The sequence below is a fragment of the Myotis daubentonii genome, chromosome 3 (assembly GCF_963259705.1).
Source record: "Myotis daubentonii chromosome 3, mMyoDau2.1, whole genome shotgun sequence".
Taxonomy (NCBI): domain Eukaryota; kingdom Metazoa; phylum Chordata; class Mammalia; order Chiroptera; family Vespertilionidae; genus Myotis; species Myotis daubentonii.
The window spans coordinates 171,960,296-171,983,749 of NC_081842.1; the positions used below are offsets into that span (position 1 = coordinate 171,960,296).

At 43.9% G+C, this 23,454-nt stretch overlaps 1 protein-coding gene across 1 annotated transcript in view; it reads right to left on the reverse strand.

The window, feature by feature from the left end:
* Positions 1-23,454, reverse strand: part of SGIP1 (SH3GL interacting endocytic adaptor 1) — a 214,341-nt gene that overhangs the window by 155,333 nt on the left and 35,554 nt on the right. The window lies entirely within an intron of this gene.

Below are 23,454 nucleotides of genomic sequence, written 5' to 3' on the forward strand. Positions count from 1 at the left end.
TTTTAGAATAATTTTAGAATACTTTTTATAAAATGGATGTTAAATAATAAATATTTTTTATTTATTTTTTGAGTCAAGACTGACAGGACCTACTAGGAAATACCTAGTTGACTTTAATGTGAAATTAAAAGTAATAAAAATTATATTCTACAATAACAATAACATTAGCTAAAATTAAGCTCTTACTATTTACATGGCACTACTTTAATGAGTGCAAAGAGCAAAGATAGTAAGAACTTTTCCAAGATCACACAACTAATAACTGCTAAAGGTAGACTTTTAAAATACACCTTCTGACTCCAGATCCTTGATTCTTAAACCACTATAGTATACTGCTTGAGAAGAACTAATTGGCATTTAAGCAGATCAGGCTTTATTATTCTACAGTAGTGAGACTTCACCATTTACTCATGTTGCAGAGTGCTTCAGTACAGTGAGAAGGCATTGAGTTCTCGCCCACTACTAAAACAAGTAATCATGCATGCAAAAAGTTACAGAATAAAATTTATTCAATTTTTTCCACAATTACGAAAAAACAAAAACCTTGTGGCATCTATATGGCTTTTCTGCGGGTCAGAGCTGGCAGATCACAAGAAATGTACCTACTGAATATTGAAGTCACAGTAACAAACAAAATTCTTGCTGTATATGAGAAGATAGACAATGAACAAAAAATAATATGTCCTATGTCAGGTGGAGAAAATTCTATGGATAGAAAAAGTCACTCAGGTGGTAGGGAGTTTTGAGGTAGTGCTTGCTATTTTATGTGGCATGCTCAAGAAAGTCTTCTCTGGTAAGGTGGTGCAGAGCAGAGACCTAAAGAAAATAAGGGAATATACCATGTACTGACCAGGAGAAGTGGGTGCTAGGGAGGCTGAAGAGCAAGTGCAAAAATCCTGAGGCAGGAACAGTCTTGAAGATGCAGGAAACACCAGGGATACTAATGTGCCAGAGAAAGGTAGAAGAGGAAGACAAAAAGACAGTATGACTTTAGGTTACATAGGCCCTTATAGGCCATTTTAAGGAGTTTGGCTCTTTTTCCAGGTGAGATGGAAAGCGATTCAAGTGTATTAAAGAGCTGTGACATGATCTACCTTACATTTTAAAGGAATTGCCTTGTCATTGAAACTGAGTACATGTAGAGAATAGATAGAAGTGGAGCTAAGATGAAAGCAGAGAAGATAATTAGGAGGCTATCAAAATAAATAAACCATCTGAGAGCACACTGTGTGTTAGACCAGGGTGAAAGCTTTGGAGATTGTGAGGAGTGACTGTATTTGGAATATATTTTGACAATAGAGATAATAGGATAGTTGGTTGATTTGATGTGGTAGATGAGGGACCAAGAGGAGTTAGGATGACTCAAAATTTTTGGTCAGAGCAGCTTGCTCCATAATCCCAGAACCCTTGTAAGAACAAGGTCAGCATTTACTAAGATGGGGAAGAGGAGAGAATGGCCCAGGTGTACTTGGGTGGAAGTGTTGCCAAAAAAGGCTTTGTAGGAAGAAATAACACTTGAACAGTCTTGAATAGGTATTATAAATTTAGGAAAGATCATTCAGGGATTATAAAAAAGGATGATTCGTATTTCCATCGGAATGGGTACCATGAGCCAAGACAAAAGCAGATTAGAAAGTAAGACTATTCTGAGAATAAGTAGTCTGTTACTGCTGGAACAGGAGGTTTAAGACTGGAGATGTAAGCAAGGTCCAGTTAATGAAGTCTTTCATGTGTGCGCTTGATTTTATAAGTAACTTCCCACATACGCAGAATTTGAGGACCATGGTCTAGATACACAGCTTTAAAGTTATTTCTCCTATGAAGTGTGCCTTGATTGTGCAAAGAACAAAGATATTAAGAACTTTCCCAAGATCACACAACTAGTAACTGTTAAAGGTAGACTTTTAAAATACACCTTCTGACTCTCCAGAGCCTTGATTCTTAAACCACTATAGTATGCTGTTTGAAATGAACTAATTGGCACTTTAAGCAGATCAGGCTTTATTATTTACAAACTTGGAGACATTTATATATATATAATTTTAGGAACTCCAAATAAACAGAAGTGAAACCACTCTCTCTGTGCACTTACAGAGGAAGAGAGAAAAGTCCTCTTCTTTTTTTTTCCCTTCATTAGATTATCATCCAGATAGCCTGGAAAACATGTGGCTATAGATGTCTCTGGATCAGCACTGTCATTTGTCCTGTAGATGCACCCACAACTCTCTCTACTTGTTCTAGGTATCTGTTTCACCATGAACAGATTCTTTAAACAAATTTCCAGTGAGTCATTTTGTTCAGTAAAGGGCATGGGATTTGCACTATTTGAATCTGGGCTCCATCAGGACTTCGGGTTTCTAGGTCTTTGTTTCAATTCCCATAAAAAACAAACAGAATAAAAACAGCTGCTCTACCTATCTCACAGGAGGAATAAAGTACATGAAAGTACTTTATAAAATGCTTCAAAAATGATAAAGCACTTTAAACATGTAAATTATGTATTTCATAATATAATTAAAGTTTGTGCGTTTTTTCTTATTTCTAAACTTCCCGAGCAACTTATAAATTCCTAATGGATAGGACCCAGTGGTTTTCACGTCAGTTGTTCATTAGCCCCATTTGACAAACATTTAAAGATACACATTCCCAGTTCATGACCCATTCCAGGTAGCCGGACTCAGAATCTACAAGGATGGGCTCAGGAATAAGAGCTCCCATGTGACCTGGGTGATCAGTCAGATTGGGGGACTATTGTTACATGACACTGGACATCCTCACCCTTAGCAATGCCCACCATCTGTACACAGCAGGAACTTATCCTATATAATAAAAGTCCAGCGACCGAACAGCGGAATGACCAGAAAGACCGGTCGACCAGTCGCTATGACGCGCACTGACCACCAGGGGGCAGATGCTCAACACAGCAGCTGCCCCCTGGTGATCAGTGCACTCCCACAGCAGGAGCAGCCACTCAGAGGGCAGATCCACAGCCGCTCGGTGACTGGGATGAGTAGCACTCCCACAGCCAGTGATCCCTGCAGGCCATGCCCCCCACCAGTGCATGGAATCACAGCACTAAAAGCTGGCAGTTACTAAGAACCGTCCTTGTGGTGGGTGAAGGCTCGTACTCTCCACGGAATCTCAAATAATCCCAGAACCCGCCTCACAGGGTTGATCTAAGGGTTTCTATTCATAGCTTTAAGAATGGAATGAGATCATCAGCTTTGAAGTAGTTGAGGGAAAACACACACTGCTCCTTTTTCATTCTCTTCATCCCACCTTCTTGCAAGAAAAGGACCACCTGGCTCCCTTGGCCCCAGAGCTCACTGGCCCTCAGCTCCGAGTGAGTCTGCCTTCCAATGGCCTTTACACCTAGCACAGCTGCCTGAGCATCTTACACAACCTGTATCACTGACTGAGCACCCGCCGTGTCCTAGGTTGATGCCCGGGTGCTCGCAGAGCAGCAGGGAGCCAGCCGCCCTGTCCTACGGAGCATGCATTCCGCCAGGAGAGGACAGGGGTGCGGGGAAGAAACAGCCTCAGAGAGACGTGAGGTGCAGCCATTAGAGGGCACAGGCACCAGGAAAACATGGGAATGATGCCACATAGGGGCTCCTCGAGGGGAGGGGCAAAGGGAGGCTCACTGAGGGAAAGTGGATGGATGGAGGAGAGCCAGGCAGATGCCTGGAGAAGGCCATCGGGCCCATGGAGGGGCAGCAGAATGAGCAAGTGGCCAAGTGGAAGGGGGTCGAGGCTGGGTCGGGGAGTATATCCTGCAGGGATCGAGGGTCTGTGAGAACCTGGCATCCCCTGAGTGCGGGGGAGGCGCCGGGGCTATAGGTGAGGACCTGCTGGACTGATGCAGTGGGGACAGACCCTCTGGCTTCTGTGTCTGGAGCAGGCTAAGGGGGAAGAAGAAGAGGGAGACAGCAGGAGGCAACATCACCCTGCCGAGGGCGATGCGGAGACAGTGGAAACTGTGGCAGCCAAGGTGGCGACTTTGGGGTGTGCTGGAGGGAAGCCAGAGCATTAAAAACGGTGTGTGTGTGTGGGGGGAGGCCCTCCATGCTCGTCTGGACCCCTGGGAAGGCAGGGTCCCCGCAGCTGCCAGTGGGGCGGGGGGGTGGGGGGGTGCCTGGAGTCAGATCCCATCCATTTTGAGGAACTGACTGTAAAGTTTGAGCTCCACACAAGTGATGTGGAATGTTCATGACCAGCCTCCAACCATGACGTCCGAGTGGTGGGTCATTCCTGTCTCGCTGCCCTAATCCCTCCATGTGCCCCAACCCCAAGCTCTCTTCAGTGATGACAAATACTTACCTGAAACAAGCAAATCGTTTTATTTTTGGTACAAAAAAACCAACGAAACAGAATGTACAGTATTATGGAAAGCAAACGTTGGAAACTAGGAAAATGAAGCCCCCTTGTGGACACATAGGTCAGCTGTGCCCGGAACCCGGGTCACGCAACACAAAAGGGCTCAGGGTCCAATGCAAAGGGCTTGCCCAGGCGGTCCGACTCCAATCCCCGACTCCAGTTTCCCAGGACAGAGAGAATCCGCACCACAGAACCGAACAGCCGAGACCAGCCCCAAGTTCCCGCAGCCTAAGGCAATGCTTGCGGTGTTTCCAGAGAAAGAAACACTCCTGAGATGCTGGGACAGGGTGGTCAGCATCCAGATTGCTGCCTCTAACTCCCACCTAGAGTCTGTGGTGCTCCCAGCTCTGCCCCTCCCTCCCTCTCCCACGTCCCCTCCCAGGTGAACCGGGATGGCCCTTTCCATCCTTCGCCCTCCTCAGCCCTGATGGCAGGTAAGGAGGGTGGGGGGTCATGCGGGGAATCTGAGGGCCTTGAGGAAATGCCACTTGAAGAGCCAGAGACAGTGTCTGTCCACCTGCACCCCTGGCTGAACCGATTAACACAGAGGCCTCATGAGTGCATGTTTAGAACCTGTCCCCCTACCTTTCCCTGACTCTGCCACTGCATAACTTGGCTGTTTTGGGCAAGTCAACCTCTGGAGTGTTAATTCTCTCTCCTTTAAAATGAGAACAAGCGCCCGGCGGGCGTGGCTCAGTGGTTGCCTCCTGTGACTCAGGAGTTCAAGGTTTGACTCCTTGTCAGGGTACATGCCCAGGTTGTGGTCTCAATCCCCAGTGTAGGGTGTGCAGGAGGCAGCCGATCCATGATTCTCTCTCATCATTGGTGTTTCTATCTCTCTCTCCCTCTCCCTTCCTCTCTGAAATCAATGGAAGATATCCTATCTAATAAAAGACAAAAAAGGGTAATTAACCATACCTTCGCTACCCTTCCCATTGGCTAATTAGCAAGATATGCAAATTAACTGCCAACAAAGATAGCGGCTGGAAGCCATGCAGCTGAAGCAAAGAGGAGGCTTGCTTGCTCCAGTGATGGAGGAAGCCAAGGTTCCCCGCCTGCCGCGGCCCGGCTCTGAGCCTGAAAGCAACAATGTTTCAATTATAGAAGCTAAACAAACCCCAGATACCTGCTTTCAGCAGGCCGCTGCCTCAGAGCTGGGAGCGCCAGTGACAGCAACAATGTTTCAATTATAGAAGGTAAATAAATCCCAGAATAAAAAGAAAAAAAGGAGAGGCTGGGAGCCACAGTCGCCGGCCAGCCTGAAAATGGCCCTCAGCCCCTCACCCAGACTGGCCAGACACCCCAGTGGGGACCCCCACCCTGAAGGGGGTGTGACCAGCTGCAAACAGCCATCAGCCCCTCACCCAGGCTGGCCAGGCACCCAAGTGGGACCCCCCCACCCTGATCCGGGACACCCTTCAAGGCAAACCAGCCGGCCCCCACCTGTGCACCAGGCCTCTATCCTATATAGTAAAAGGGTAATATGCAAACTGACCCTAACAGCAGAAAGACTGGGAGTGACTGGTCACTATGACACACACTGACCACCAGGGGGCAGACGCTCAATGCAGGAGTTGCCCTCTGGTGGTCAGTGCACTCCCACATGGGGGAGCTATGCTCAGCCACCAGCCAGGCTGATGGCTGCCAGTACAGCGGTGCTGGTGGGAGCCTCTCCTGCCTCCTCAACAGCACTAAGGATGTCTGACTGCAGCTTAGGTCTGCTCCCCGCTGGCAAGTGGACATCCCCCAAGGGCTGCCGAGCTGCCAGAGGGATGTCTGATTGCCAGTTTAGGCCCAATCCCCCGGGGAGCAGGCCTAAGCCAGCAGGTGGTCATCCCCCGAGGGGTCCCAAACTGCGAGAGGGCACAGGCCGGGCTGAGGGACGCCCCCCTCCCGAGTGCACAAATTTTTGTGCACCAGGCCTCTAGTCCTATATAATAAAAGTGTAATATGCAAATTGTCCCCTTGACTGGGAGTTCGACCAAGAGTTCGACTGCTCGCTATAACGTGCGCTGACCACCAGGGGGTGGCACGGAACATGGTGGGTGTTGGCGACGAGGCACTGGCAATGGGCGGCAGTGGAGGTGCTGCCAGCCCCAGTGGGCTTCCGGGTGAGCAGGACCACAGTGGCTGGGACCATAGGGGCCGGTTGGGCTCCCCGTGGGTTCGCGCAGGAACCAGTCTGCGAGGCCAGCCAGGAGAGAGTGTACTGCCTGCCCAGCTTCCGTGTGGTGCTGCTGGGTGAAGCAGAGGCCCATGCTGTGCCCCCACCCATGGCGTCTGGCCGTGCTCACCACATCTCCACATGGGGACTCGAGCACTATGACTCAGGCGGAGGGGGGCGTGCAGGGTGCCGGGGGCCCAGGTGCTGCCCAGGGCCCAGAGGCCAGCTGGGATCTGCCCTTCCAAGTCAGACGCTCATGCTTTGATCGCCGGCCAGGCCTAGGGACCACACCCGTGCATGAATTTTGTGCACTGGGACTCTAGTATTTGATAATGGAGAAAGATTAAGATATGAATATATCTGCAAGTCACACTAATTTATAAAGACAATGTAATATTTTGGTTAGAATGGGTCTTATAGGGGAATGAGTTCTAGAGACCAGTCTTGATGCTAAAGATGATCATCTTGTCTTCAGTCTGACCTCATGTAAGAAATAAAATTGCAAAAGAAGAAAGAAAAATTCAAAAACTAACCTAAGATTTGAGGATTGAGCCTGCTGCCACTGTGTCCTTCCTAGTTCCTTCTTTTATACTCCAGATATGCAACACACACAGTCACACACATACATACATGCACATGCACCTGTACGCACGCCTGCACTTTTGGATTAGTATCACTTTTCTATATTGCTAAGTAAATAAGCTCATTAGATTCAAGTTATTAATCATTTGAGCACCTGGCATGTTTAAGGCCTCATTTTATGTGGAAAAACAATCCCTAGAATCTTGCTTAGATGAGAGAAATAAGACAAGGCCACCTGTCACTTTAATACAAATGAATAAAGTTAACACCCACCAGTTAAAATAGCCCCCTGCTCTCTCTCCTTTATGCACTTCACTTGTGACCAGCCTCCCATGTGGTCAAAATCAGAAGCTAGGAAGATAAAATTAATTAGTTAATTTAAAAATCAGGATTAAAGTGAATAGAGGTTAGAGAATGGTTAGCACAAGATACAAATAGATGAAAAGAAACGGTTCAGGGTTAGTCTATGAATGACAAGCATTCTTTAAGGGGTTCTTTTAATTTCTGGAATACTGCAGCAATTAATCAAGGAAATTTAATGATACAAGTCTCTGCCATAAGCATATGCTATGAACTAAAAGGGTAAGGCCGTCTAGAAGAAAGACCAAGAAAGGAATTGATATTTGCAGTGGACTCTGAAGAATGGGAAACACATTTAGGCAGAGATGGGAGGAGGGCAGTCCAGTGGCAGCTTAAGCTCTATCTGGGAGAAAACATATCCTGCTAATCTATAGCAATTCGGCAGTTATTTAAGACAGCGGTCACCAACCTTTCGGACCTCACGGACCACCAGTGGTCCGCGAACCACCGGTTGGCGACTGCTGGTTTAAGACACTTGAGTGTGCTCCAATCCACTGGCAGTGCTCTTCTCAAAAGATAAAACGGGGCTTTCTCAGCTCTAACTGCTGCAGCTGCACTCAGAGCACCAGGCACGACCCCACTGACACTGCAGCTCCGCCTGGGGAGGGAGGTGGGAGAGGAACTAAGACAATCAGTCTCCTTGTTTAGTTTATAATCACTGAAGGGTTATTTCCAGGCCCTAAACTTCAGATCCCAAACACATGGCTAATGTGAAGGTATCCATTTCAAGAAGAGTTTGGCATGTGGCCACTATCCATTCCTACCAACTCTGAGAAGAGACTAGAAAAAAAAAGAGGAGAAAAAGAAGAAACAAATCCACAAATAGTTTCAGAAAACTTAAATAGATGTATTTTTGAGCACAAAATAATAGAAATAAAAGGGGCTGCAGTGTCCAGGAGATCTTGGAATGTGTGTCAACAGTTATCAGTTCATTGAGTGCTTACCATGAGCATTGGGTTCACATCTCTTTAAATCCTTTCCATGACCCTAAATTCTTATCTCCATTTTACAGATGAGGCTTTTGAGGATAAAAAACTTACAAGTTTTTAAGTGGCTGAAACTTACAAGTTTTTAAATGCATATTCTAGACCAGTGGTCGGCAAACTCATTAGTCAACAGAGCCAAATATCAACAGTACAACGATTGAAATTTCTTTTGAGAGCCAAATTTTTTAAACTTAAACTATATAGGTAGGTACACTGTTATTAACTTAATTGGGGTACTCCTAAGGCTTAGGAAGAGCCACACTCAAGGGGCCAAAGAGCTGCATGTAGCTTGCGAGCCGCAGTTTGCCGACCATGGTTCTAGACTAAACCCAGGTTATGGAACACACATTCTTTACCCCACATTATAACTGGATAAACCACGAGGTTCAGTGATTGGCTGCTATTTGATTACATTTATTTGAGCTCAGGTAACAAAGACATGCCTTCTCATTCTTCCTCATCTTCAGTGATTCAGAACTGATACATGTATAGCACCTCCTTTTCAATGTGAATGCTAATACAATACCTCCTTCCTTAACAACTCTTTCTCCCTCCCCCCACCCCTCCCTTCCTTCCTCCTTACCGGAGGAGATTTTTCCATTGATTTTTAGAGAGTGGGAGAGAAAAGGAAAGATAGAGAGAAATATTGATGTGAAAGAAACACATCGATTGTTTGTCTCCTGCATGAGCCTTGACCAGCGGGCCAGGGCTGGGGAGGAGCATGCAACCAAGGTACATGCCCTTGACCAGAATCAGGACCCTTCTGTCCGCAGGCTGGTGCTCTATCCACTGGGCCAAACCAGCTAGGGCAACAACAACTTTAAAACAACATTTATCTTTATGACTCCAGAAAGACTCAACCCCACATCCCATCTCCATGTTGTTACTGTAAATTCTCATTTTTGATCTCTTGCTGCAATATATAAACAAATATTGGTCCACTTTGGATCTGTGAACCTTCACTCCCAGCTCCAGCGCCCACACGTCCATAGGAAGAAAAGTCCTGGACACTAAATAAGTTGCACATTGCTCCTGGTATAATAATAAAATTGCCACAGCAGGGAAGCCTGGATTTGTTTGGAGCATGAGTAATTGATGACAAAGGCAAATTCTGTCTCCAGTTATCTTTCCAAGACACCCAGGTGGTTTCTATTTAAGCTTTAAACACACAATACATATTTTATTTACCTGGAAGTTTGTCAGATTATAACCATGGGCAGAAAATAAAGCTATTGATATGATTTTTATCATATTTTTACCACAAAGTACATATGCACCAGGCACAAATAATTCCGTTTACACAGTGTTAAAAGTGAGAAGACATTAACACACTCTTTCATTTTCTACTGATGGAAACTGAGGCCCAAAGGGCTGGCATGACTTCCATGAGGAACCACATTGAGCCATGTGCAGGAGCTCAACATACAAGGGTTTGACACAATTGACATTTACTTCATTTGCACTATGGCCACTTTTGAGGTTTGGGGCTGCTATTTGTACGTGGCTCATTTCTAAAACAACAGCAAGTAGAGAAAATTTTGGGGTGTGTCTCCAAGTACATGTAAGGCCAACTTGAATCTAAGAATGAGAAAGTTGCCCAAATGAAATGGGTGTTTCAAATACAATTATAGACTTGCTGCCCTCAAATATGCTGCATTGGCACATTGATGATTTTGACTGAAGGCGCAGCAGAAGCAGAAAAAGGCTTCTGACCTTCCCCTTTCTACCTAAAAGTAGGTCATAATATTTCCTATGAGAAACATGCTCTCCCTGAACCAGGAAGAGAAGACCATTCTTATCATCAGAGACTGGGAATTGACACCAAAATGGACCTGTATAAACAAAGCTACTAAAATAATAACCCTGATCTTCCACTAGTTTCTCCCATGTATTTTCTAGTCACTGTCCCACAGTTTACTGCCCCAAATTGCTTTGTCTTGTCATATCCCCACAATTTATTATTCATTGTGTAAAAAAGCATATAAGCTTCTGGGCTTATTGTCTTCTTTGGGTCTTCATTTTCCTTCTGAAGACTACTGTGTACACATAAAGATATTAAATATATTCAGATGCTTTTTCCCTATTAATCTTTCTCATGTCAGTTTAATTTTTAGGCCACCCACAAAATCTTAGAGAGCAGAATAAAGTTTTTCCTCATCTACAGACTATAGTTAGGACCCCGGGCTGCTCTTCCATCACTATCATTCTCACAGGAAAATGACACATGACCCAGCTCTCCCACACTCTTCACAATACTCCCTAAATTCCTGGGAGACCCTTCACTCTTACCCCCATCAACCATATATAGACACAAGCCTTCTGAGCAGAAGGCCAAAACTACACATGTGATCAGAACTAGGGAATGATGTACCTTCCAAATGATCTGTGAGTGGCAACTCTATAAACTTTTCCCTCAAAAGATATCTTCTTTAAAAGGTCTACGGCTCTCAAAACCTACATTTTGACAAAGTAAAAGGTTAAGTCCACTCTAGAATAAAAGAACTTTTAAAAATAATCAACTAATACCGTGGCTTCATGAAAGAAAATATTATTTTAATACTCCCCAAAATCAGAAGGAGATGATCTCTAAATAAATTTCTTGAGCAAGGACAGTTGGAAATCTTAAATCTCTCTCTCTCTCTCTCTCTCTCTCTCTCTCTCTCTCTCTCTCACACACACACACACACACACACACACTACATTCTTAATTTTGATCACTTCACTATGGGCTAGTAGCAGTCTAAAGATTGGCATTTGAAAAACATAGCTATAAGCAATGGAAGCCACTATATGTTCTAAGAAAATAAATAACAAGAATAGATTTGTTAAATAAATACATGTCTGATGACAAAGACAATGGACCAAGGAGTGAAAGAACAGGTTGATAACTACTCCTTGTGCTGCAGATAAAGCAAACTATATACTTCTGTCCCTAAGAATTAAAAACAATCTAATTTTTCTTATAGATGCATATTCTATGTGCCTAATTAAAAACGGAGAATGGATATTCTACAGAATTATATTAGGTGGTGAATAAAACATGGCAAACAATTAGAGATAAGCACAGATCAGTTGGGGGGATGGGAGAAGGGCGATAGGATGGAGAGAACTGGAAAATGTAGGAACAGAACAATGACTAGAGAGCCATTTGCTAAATTCTTCCTGGATACACATCTAAGTTACATATCCAGAATCTCTTGCAATTAGTTGTGTTATGGGATACAACAGAACTCAAAGAGAAGCAAAGTGGGTACTTCTGGCTGGAAGGGCAGGGAAATGAATGTGCCTCTTTCCGTTTCCTCATCTGCCAGCTGAATGCAGAGGACTCTAAGGCCCTAGAGATGGGCAGAGATATAAGATGGAAAATACCCGAATCTCTGAATGAATGCATGGGAGATTCCCTGCCTACCAGGGATACCTGTTACATATGAGAAAACAAATGTACTATTTTAAAGCCACTATAATGTTTATGTTTGTTTGTTACACCAGCCAGCATTACTCTAAAAATAATGTATTCAATTCTCATGCTTAAGTTTTAAAGACAAATAACTGTTATTGAGATGTAATTTATACAAGCTTGAAATTCAATGGTTTTTAGTATGCTGAAAGAGTTATGCTATCTAATTCCAGAACATTTTAATCACTCCACAATGAAACACTATACCCATTTATAGTGTTAATACTCTCTCTATTTCACTTCAACTCTCCCAGCCCTAGACAATCCTTCTGAATTGCCTATTCTGGACATGTTCTATAAGTGGAATATTACAATATACTGTCTTTTGTGACTAGCTGATTTTACTTAGCACAAGATTTACTTATTTTCAAGATTTATCTATGTAGCATGTATCAGTATTTCATTTCTATTGCCAAAAAGCATTCCATTATATGGATAGATGGTATTGTACTTATGCATTCATTAGTTGATGACTCATGGTCAAACTTTTCCTATTTTTGCTGTAAGTTCTTTAAAATCTCCTATCACCATACTGAAGAAAAAATTCATTTATCTTGAGTATGCACACACTCATTAAAAATCCTGTGGGTTAAAACCATCAAAATTTTACCAAAAAGTAGTTTATTTGACTGAAAATCACTCACAAGACTTAAAACTCCTATTAGAGTAATAACATAAAAAGTTATCAAGAGTGGAAAAAAACAAACAAACAAGAGGAAAGCACATAGTTTCATGCCTTTCAATTCAAGAATTGTAAAGAAAAAATAATGCCAGTCTGGCTCAGTCTCCACAAGGATGTACTTTGAGGAGAAACCCAAGGAAGTAAACCAATATCAACACAAAGCAATTAAGTAGAAATTAGGTACTGCTGGGTCAGGAGAAAAAGTTCATTAAAGGAATCAAGTCTCAGTGTTTTTCTAAAGACAAATCCCATCTAGTCTAAAGATCATTAAATCTTAATGACAGAGTCAATTTGTTGGTAGTGTTTACAAATGAAATTTTAAGATATTTCTGTAGCCTGGAAGTTTAGAATTGTGATTGCCTTTACATGTTAGAGAAGTTGAATTTCTGAGAAGACATACAAGACAGGAGAAAAATGCTAAAAGATAGAAAAATTCTGCTTCTGTCTTCACTCTCTTTAGGTCATCAGAAGGACATTCACAGAGAAAGTACTGACTCTGCATGCATTACATTCATTTGATAGACACTTATCCAGCACCTCTTGTTTCCCAGACACTATGGTGGTGTTGGTAATATCTATGTATATAAAAGGCTAAGCAACTGTCCGACCGTTTGACTGGTAGCTATGACAAGCAATGACCACCAGGGGGCAGATGCTCAATGCACAGGCATGGAAACATGGAACAGACTGATGAATCTCAGAGGGAAGGGAGGAGGGGGGAGGGCGGGGAAAGATTAACAAAAGATCTTATATGCATACTAGAGGCCCGGTGCACCGATTCATGCACTGGCAGGGTCTCTCTGCCTGGCCTGCAGGGATCGGGCCAAAACTGGCTCTTCAACATCCCCCAAGGGGTCCTGGATTGTGAGAGGGCACAGAACAGGCTGAGGGACTCCACTGGTGCACGAATTCGTGCACCAGGCCTCTAGGAGAGATATAAACACAGCATTTACTAAGACCTACATGAGACTCATGAGTAAAGGGGAAACTTGGAGAGAATGACTAATTCTGACTGAGCTCCTTGTATAAATGGAAAATGTATTGAGTCTATATGGATGAGTGCATTTGCTATGTGAGAAGGAGAATAAGGAAATTTTGGGTAGTAAGAATGGGAAACACAAAGATTTGGAGCCATGAAAGAGCATGGCAGATTTAGGGAGAAGGGTTATGCAAGGTAAAACTATACAGAATGTAGAAGTAGGCTGAACACTAGTTTGGGTTCAATCTATGAAGGGACTTGTAAGGCAAACTTATGAGTTTCAATTTTGTTTTTTAGCCAGCACAGAATTAGCAATTTTTTTTGAAAAGCAGTTACATGGTTGGATTATTTTTAAAATTTTACTATGAAAGTACACACACACACACACACACAAATAAAAATTACTATATACACATCAACCATTTAATAATTGTTAAGACTTTTCTACTTTTGCTTTGTTTTATTTAAATACTAGAAGCGGTGCACGAATTTGTGCACGGGTGGGGTCCCTCAGCCTGGCAGGCGATCGAGGCCTATCAGGGGCTGGCCAGCCAGGGGGAGGGACTGCAGGAGGTTGACCAGCTGGTTGAGGGGACCACAGGAGATTGGCCAGCTGCGGGGAGGTCCCGTGGGAGGTTGGCCAGCTGGCCTCTCGATCAGGGTCTGGGGGGAGGGGCCCCAGGAGGTTGGCCAGCCGGGCTTAGGGGGAGGGGCCATGGGAGGTTGGCTGTGGGAGTGCACCAACCACAGGGGGAAGCTCCTGCATTGAGCATCTGCCCCCTGGTGGTCAGTGTGCATCATAGCCACTGGTAGACCAGTTGTTCCAGTCGTTTGGTCGTAACAGTTGCTTAGGCTTTTATATATATAGAAAAGATTTTAAAGCAAACCTTCCACCTGATTTCATTTCACCCCTACATATGGATATGTTCTTGTCTCACCACAACCTATTTCACATCTAACTGAGTTAATTATATTAGCTTCATTTAACCATTTGTGAACTGAAATGTCCTTAGTTATCTTATAATTATCTTTTTTATAGTAGGTTTGTTCAGATGAGGACCTCAATTAATTTCCCATGTTGCAATAATTAGTAATGATTCTGAAATACTTTAATTTAGAGCACTTCCTTTTTGTCCCACCCTCTCGTAAAAATCCCCATGCCATTTATTTACTGAAGAAAACTGGTATAATGCCCTAGAGTCTGTCCCACATATTTCATTTATCTGTTTGCTTCCTTATTGGTGTAATTTAACTTTTTCCTTGTAATTTTCCTTTTTACTATAACTGGTAGTTTACTCTAAAAGGCCCAATTATATTTAGATTCAATTTTTTTAAAGGCAAGAATACTTTATAAGTGGTATTGTATAATTTACATTGCACCCCATTGAGAGGCACTTAATATCTGGTGCCCTGCTCAGAGTGATGCTAAGATTGGTGATCAGATCTTCTTAGAAGAAGATGACTTTGCTAGTACTGTGGAGGAGATGGACCATGGTGAGGCCACTTTGGTAGCAGGGAGGTCAGGCATTACAGTATTACCGAAGAAATGAAGTACATGTGACTCTAAGGCAGAATCTATAATAATAAAAGCATAATATGCTAATTAGACTGGATGTCCTTCTGGACAACCTTCCGGATGAAGGCGGGGCTGCAAAGGAAGCCCGGGTCCTGGGTGCCTGCTGGTGGCCGGAGGAACACCCAGGTCGTAGGTGCCTGCTGGCAACCAGAGAAAAGCCCGTGTCCCGGGTGCCTGCCAACGGCTGAAAAGAAGCTCAGGTCCTGGGTACCAGCCAGTGGCCGGAGGGAAGCCCAGGCCCCAGGTGCCAGAGGGAAGCCGGTGCCGGCAGCCTGGGGGAGGAAGGCCTATTCTTGCACGAATTTCATGCATCGGGCTTCTAGTCTATATATATAAAAGCCTAAATGACCAAATGACTGAATGATTAGTCGCTATGACATGCACTGACCACCAGGGGGCAGACACTCAATGCAGGAGCTGCCCCCTGGTAGTCAGTGCACTCCCACAGTGGGAGTGCCACTCAGCTGACTGACCCATCCCAGCAGTCCACCAGCCCAGCGGCAGCCACTCACTCCCCCAGTAGTCCTGCAGGTCCAATCTCCAGAGAATGGGCCAGGCACCAACAGACCAGTACTGCCAGCATGATCTCGGCAGCACGGCTGGCCTCCTGGAAGTCGGTCTCAGGCACTGTGGCCGATTCCCCTCCCTAGAGGCTCCATAAGGAAGAAATGATATAAAAGCAGCCACCAGGTGGCTCCCTACAACTGGCAGGAACATCAGTGGGACGGATCCAGATCCTGGGCTGGCAAGGGCATCCCACCACTCTACCTGCCCAGAGGGCTGATTGTGTCCCGGCCTCCCCCACCACTCTTGGGACGGGCGCCAGATGCAGGGCTCATGGCTGGCGAGCATCAATGCAGCAGCATGTGCCTCTCCCAATCAGGACTGACTGGGCATGAGCCCACAGCAGGTGTAGCTGGTGCAGCAGGAGCGGCAGGCAGAAACGGCAGGCGGTGTTGGACTGCTGGTTTCGGCCCAATTCCCGCTGGTGGTGTCAGGCCACGCTACGGGACCCCACCCATGCATGAATTCGTGCACCGGGCCTCTAGTAATAGATAAGCACAGAAAATGCTGTACTCAAAAAAAGCATTGGAGTAGAATTATTAAAAGATTAGAAATTTACTATAAGTTTGAATGGGGAATGGGAATTGGGGCAGGTGAGCAAGTGGTGAGGACAAGAGAATGAAAACTCATGACAGTGGAGAGCTATGTGTTTGTTACTCAATACTGAACCCTTAATGATTAGCAGTATGCTTGCCATGCAGTAAGTATTCAATAAATATTTGCTAAATGCATCTATGATCATGTGTATGGTTGGATAGATAAATAGATGGTGCTGAAACATCTAAAATAGAAAACTAGTTGGATGTTGACACTTAAAAGAGCTGGGGAGAGAATATGAAACATCCTTCAAATTTGACTTGCTTTCAGGATATTTGTCTATGAATTATTAGTACCTCAGAAAAATGTATAACATTGTAAATATATTAAAATTGTACAGCCCATGTGAATCTAAATTTATTCCTGGGGTGTACTGACTGCCCTACGTGGGACCTCTGCAGTACATTTGCCACTAGTAATAGGTTACTATTACATTAGCAGGTTTACTAAAAGAAGAGTTAAGGAAGAGACTTTCTTCCTTTTCTTTGCTAACTTCTGAAAATAAGTCAAATATTTCAAATAACATTTTTTCTCTGAAACTAACAAAAAGACGGCCAAAGCAAGACATTAGATACGAGTGAGACCAGATAAAATGGGAAATCATTTACTGCTTCCAACAAATTTAGGGGGGAAGAGCCCTTTCTCCCTGTTAGCACTGTGGGTAGGAAGTAAACAAAACATTCCATTCTGATGTGATTCAGAATTTCCCAGATGCTAAGCCAATCAGCCACTGGAGAGCTCTAAACCACTAGGACTTTCCCAAAGCCTCCAACAGGGCACAGAATTAATCATCCCTTGTGAAAGACGGGGCAGAGTAGACTGCCGGCCAGGTTCATAGTCAGGCAATCTGGTCATGGTCTTTCCCCTGCCTCTCCTTATCTGGAATTGGGCAAGTCACTTTCTTCTCTGGTCTTGGTTTCCAAATCTGTTAAAGGAAGATTCTGGACTAGGTATGTGTTGTCAAAGTCCCTTCTTGCTACAACATAGTGTGTCCCTCCAAATAATCTAGGAGTCAGCCAAATGGATAGCCCCAAGTCCTCTGGTCTATGTTATACTTCTCAATATTGAAGTGGAAATGCCACAAGCCCCAACCCTGTAGACCAGCGATTTTCAACTGGTGTGACAGTGTGCCACAAAAAGTTTTAAAACATGCAATACCTGACTATTTAGTCAGGGGTGCTGACCTCTTTTCTGTTAGATTGTCAAATTAAAAAGTGACAACCTGCCCAGCAGTGTGGCTCAGTGGTTGAGCAATGACCTATGAACCAGGAGGTCACAGTTCAATTCCCAGTCAGGGCACATACCTGGGCTGTAGGCTCCATTCCCAGTAGGAAATGTGCAGGAGGCAGCCAATTGATGATTCTCTCTTATCATTGATGTTTCTATCTCTCTCTCCCTCTCTCTTCCTCTCTGAAATCAATAAAAACATTAATTAAAAAAATGACAATAGCCAACACAATAGCTGGCCAGTATGAATGCCCTGTCTTGAACCATAAATATATAGGTCACATAATTGAGTCACATCTTATTGCTCACATTGCATAAAAAGGTTGGATCTGATTGGTTAATTCTTCGTACCAACAATCCTATATATAAGTATAGGCACCTGGTTTTTTAAAAAGTCACTTTTGAACAAAAAGGGTAGGTAATTTCTATTATTTTTATTTTTATAAATCAATCAAAATTATACCTATTTTTTGGTGTGCCACAGAATTTTAGTAATTAGTTTATGTGTGCCATGACATGAAAAAGGTTGAAAATTACTGCTATAGACTATGATACACTCACACACTCTCCACTCAGTGACTCCAAGGTTTACCGGGTGGGTTATATTCCTCTTAGGCATACCTTATTCAGATGATCTATTTACACTAAATTCTTGAGATTGTGTTTTTTCTTTCATAGCTGATTTTTATTTTTCTCTGCACTTTATGCTAATATTTCAGGCCATACTTTCTTTTTTCCCCCAACTTCCCCTAAATATCACACATTAAAGAGTAGTGGATAATAAATGTTAACAATAACAAATAGGGAATAACAACGAAAGAGTTACATTATAGCAAAGCAGGTTACTTAAGATCAAATTATAAATATTTCTCTTCTTAAAAATTGCAGGTCATTATTATCACAGAGATCTGCCAATTTTTTTTTTTATTGCCTTTCAGCCCTCAACTCTGCTACAGATCCTTGCTCACTTCCATCCTTTCTAAGCCTACTCCTAAGCAATTCCTGGATACTTAAAATGATTCCAACTTCACTTTATAGAGTAATGCAGTTCTCTTTTCCTTTTCATAATGATTTTCCTTCACCATGCCCTTAGGCTAGCTTTTGACAGCTAAAAAGGCCAAAGTATTTTTCCTAATTGATCTGTTCTTTAGTTTCTTTATCTGTAAAATGGGGAAACCGTATTTCTGTGGGTTATTATGAGGCTTCAATGAAATGATGCCTGCTTTGTACCCAAACAGTGCTTGATACATAGTCATAGTAGGTGCTCAGTTTAATGTTAGCTATTATTTTCCATTGGTATTTGCAATACCAGATAATCTTTTAGGAGTGTTTTGAGGATTACAGACAAAGTGCGTAATACAGGGCCTACCATGTGGAAGGCAAATAACAACATGTAAATGTGTTAATATTTACAGGGGTTTTACTCAATACCAAGTACTCTTCTCTTTATGCACACATAATATTCACAACAGCTGAGAAAAATAGGTGCTATTCTTATCCTCATTTGACAGATGAGGAAACCGAAACAAAACCAGTTTAAGTAACTTGCCTAAGGTCACACAGCTAGTCAGTGACATAACTCAGATTTTAACTCAGGTACTGGACTTCATAGTCTGTGAATGTACCAACCAGGTTGTTCTGCCTTTTTATACTTTTTTAGTAATATATATATATATATATATATATATATATATATATATATATATATTAAAGCCTAAGCAACCGGGCGACCGGACAACCAGACGACCATCCGGTAGCTATGACGCACACTGACCACCAGGGGGCAGACACTCAATGCAGGAGCTGCCTCCTGGTGGTCAGTGTGCTCCCACAGCGGGAGTGCCGAGCGCCGCTCAGCTGACAGATGGGCACCTGACACCGGGCTCACTGATGGCCAGAGTAGCTGTGGCAGTGTGAGCCTCTCCCACAGACACTCCCCCTGCGTGCCCGAGTGGCGGCAGCAGCAGGCACAGTGGGGCGCACAGTGGGGCCGTGGCGCCCAGCCTGGGCTTGGGATCCTCCCCAGCCGCCTACCGCTTTGTGCTGTGTGGGATCAATGCGGACAGCGGGCTGGAGCCTGATGATCTGGCGGGTAAGGCCGGGCTGCGGAGATGTGGAGGTCCACTGATCCCCGCAGGCCAGGCGAAGGGACCCCACTGATGCACGAATCTGTGCATTGGGCCTCTAGTTCATAAAGAAATGAAGACAGAAGTTTCATTCAGTGCATATTCTAGCTATACGAATTTTACCAAGGACAAATTCTCTTAACATACTTTAAAAAGTAGTTTTTGGAAGTTCACTAGGTCTTCCAGGATTGTTATCAAGAAGTCTGGTTTTTAAAAAGTTATTTACTGTAAAATTCATCTAGTGTCTAAACAGAACCAGGCTGCACAATGCTAAATCGTGAGATTTCAACAAATATCAGGAAAGTGTTGGATTTCAGAGTTCCCTCTATTTGTCTAGGTATATTTGCTATGAGGATGACATTACTAATGGAACTTACATAATAAAGTAAAGCCAACAGCAAAATCAATCTGGTATTTATTTTGTAGTCACACAACTGTTTCTGTCCTGCAGTGTAATTAAGCATCCATGATCAGCTGCCCAGGAAAAAGTTGCAATTAAGTTTATTTTTCTAAAATAAAACCAAACATTTTAGAGGTCAGTTTCAGGGATAATTAGTCCAGTGAAGGAAAAAAGAGTTGGGCCTCCAGGCTCCCTGCTGCAGATCTGGATGAAATGTTCTATTGCCCTTCTTGAAATGAAGGCCTTTTGTTGGGGAGTGTGTATGAGTAGACACTGGGCCGGTTGCCAAGCCAGTACCCATTCCTTCTCTCCCCAATCATAACATATTTCCTCTTTCCAACATAACCTGGACTTTTTTTCAGATATCTGCTCCTCCTCACATCCACGTGTTTCAAGGAACGCCAAGCCTCTCCTCCCTGCCTCCAGCAAGTGGACCCTGATTATCCTGCCTAAGACATCACAGTCATCATGTTCCCCTGGCTAAATTTATGAGTTAGAAATAGACTCTTGAACTGAAATGTGAGACGTTTGATTGGGGCTCCTGGAAAACATATCTGGGTTCTAAACAGAGACATCCAGAGATAGCTCCTTTCTGCATCTGGACGCTGTTTTATGTGAAGGCAATGCCTGTAACGGTCATAGCCACTTTGCAATGCCGAGGATTTCAGAACAGAGAGAAGAAAGCCCAGATCTTTGATGAAACTATGAAGTCATGTGCGCTTCTGCGCCTAGAGCCTGTTTTTGGCACTCTCTGCTTTTCAATTGTGTAAGATAATAAATCTCATTGTTTAAGGCTTTTTGAGTCAGACTTTTCTTTTATTTGAATCTCATAGCATTCTAAGTCATACATGCATGCATGCAAGCACTTGTGCTGGCGAAATTCCGCCAGCACATGTATTAGAAAGATAGGGTAAATCAGACTGCTTTTAGGGAAAGAAGGTAGCTCAAACATAAGCCAGGATGAAACAGAAATTTAGGATCTGCCCAAGCCTGAAACATGGCAAATCTGTCAGCTTGCTACCCGAAGTATGGTCCATGGATCGGCAGCTTATTAGAAATGCAGAAATCTCAACCCCACCTCCGACCTACTGCATCAGAACATGCGTTTTAACAAGATTAGAAGATGTTTCCTGTACACATTAAAGTCAGAGAAGCATTTACCTATCATAGGATACTTGAGTCCTAGGAAAGAAGCAGGAGAAAGGGGTCCAAAAACATGGTTCCCCGGAGATCTCGTGAGAAGCTTTTAGGGCTCAGATTCCTTTTCCTTTCTCTTGTCCCCAGCTGGAGGAAAGGGCCTGGAAGTCATTTATATGTGGTAACCCCTCCCCAGGTCCCTTTCTCTAAACATTCTGCTGACACTTTAAAACCAAAGTGTCAGTCTGAAGCCTAGGTGAGAAGGGATGCTGCTCCCTGATATGATGGCTGCTGTGGAGGGCCCTTATTAAACCAAGGGAACCACATCACAAACCCAGCCATTACTTATGAATTCAACTTGGGACAAGAAAAGCCAAATTGGAAGGGCAGGCTAATCCACAGCTGCCAGGCTACCACACCATGTACATAGTAGGAGCTCAGGCAGGACCTGGCATGTAATTTGTGGAGCTAGGTGCAAAATAAAAACGGTGGGCCCCTTGTTCAAAAATTATTAAGAATTCCAAGAAAGCAACAACAGAGCACTAACACCAAATGCAGGGCCCTTCTAAGCCTTATGCTACTGCACAGGTTGCACACCCAGGAAGCCAGCCTTGCTCTCCGGATGAAATGAGCAGGAAAGGAAGGAATGCAATTGTTCCTGGTTTCAGAAAACTTTTTGCAATGAAGAGAAACTGTCATTGGAACAGGTCTATGATTGGTTCATGGTATGTGAGACTCTGGGATAAAATTGTTCCTACTAAACATTATTTTTTTATTTCTTCGTTTAAACTCATCACATGCAAAGTAAATGGCTAGTTTCTTGGGTACAAATAATTTTATAAAGCCATTCCCCCATCCTCATGGGCCTCACACTCCAGTGGGCAAACTAACATTAAAATAGACCTATAATCTGAGACAGAAGACTATTATAATGGAAAAAATCCAAAAAGTATTAAGTACTTGACATTGAATCACAAATGCTCCAAATCTTAAGTGTCCTCCATAGGTTAGCAATGTTCCTTTACTAACGAAAGTTTATGGGCAAACATTTTATAATTTATTTTTTATTTAAGTATAACTGGTAAAAAACTTATTAGTTTCCGGTATACAATGTAATGATTCAGCATTTTCCCAACTTTTCCAATGTGATCACCCCACTAATTCTAGTAATCACCTGTCAGCATGTAAACCTACCACAATATTACTGGCTACTCACCTTCTGTTTCTTACCCATCTCCCCACCCCCGCCTTTCTGGCAACCATACCTTTGGCCTCTGTTTCAATCAGTCTCTTTTGTTGTTGTTTGTTTGCTTTGTTTTTAGATTCCACAGATAAGTGAAACTATAGGGCATTTCTTTCTCTGCCTGGCTTACTTCTCTTATTTATCTTAGAATAATACCCTGTATATCCATCCATGTTGTCCCCAAACATCTATCCCAATCCCATTGCCAGAGGCGGGCAGACCAATGAAGTGGCCTATTTCCCTCATGTGTTTGGAGAATGCTTGCTTGGCAAGGGCTAAGAGACCCAAACCTGTGTAGGAGAGAACGGAGAAATCTGCATTGACTGTCATGCTCAAATGAGAGAGAGAGAGAGAGAGAGAGAGAGAGAGAGAGAGAGAGAGAGAGAGAGAGAGAGAGAGAGAGAGAGAGAACGCAGTTTATTTTAGACCTTCTAAAACCCAGACACAGTGAGCAGCTTTCACATTTTCAAACACACAATCCAATTCACCTTTGGTGAAGTGTCTGATGCAGGCTGCACTGGGGCAGTGACTGACGAGCAACGCTGTCCATCCGGGAGGCGTGGGACATTCCCGTCTTAGGTCACAAGCCTCTGGACAGAACCCGAGAGCGATTTCACGGAATCAGATGGAGACTTGACTCTGGGCGTCTGGGCCTCCAAAAATCCCTACGTTACGACTACTCCAGAGAGTAACGGAGCGAGTGACGACGGGGCTGCTGGACGCTCAGCCAAGTGTATTCTCCACTCGACCCCGCCTGCGCCCCCGCACCCGGAGCGGGCCGGTCACCCTCACGCCTCGGGAAGCACACCCGCTCCTGCCCGCGGTGCGGTGCGCCTCGCATGCGCCTTATAAACACGGGAGCCCTGACTGTTCAACCTGTGCACGTCGAGATCCCATCACTGCCCCAGTCAAGCACGGAACCGAAACCTAACATCACCGAGCCGACGTTTGCAGAAACAACTGGAGCACACGATCCAGACCGAGGCTTTTCTGAGGA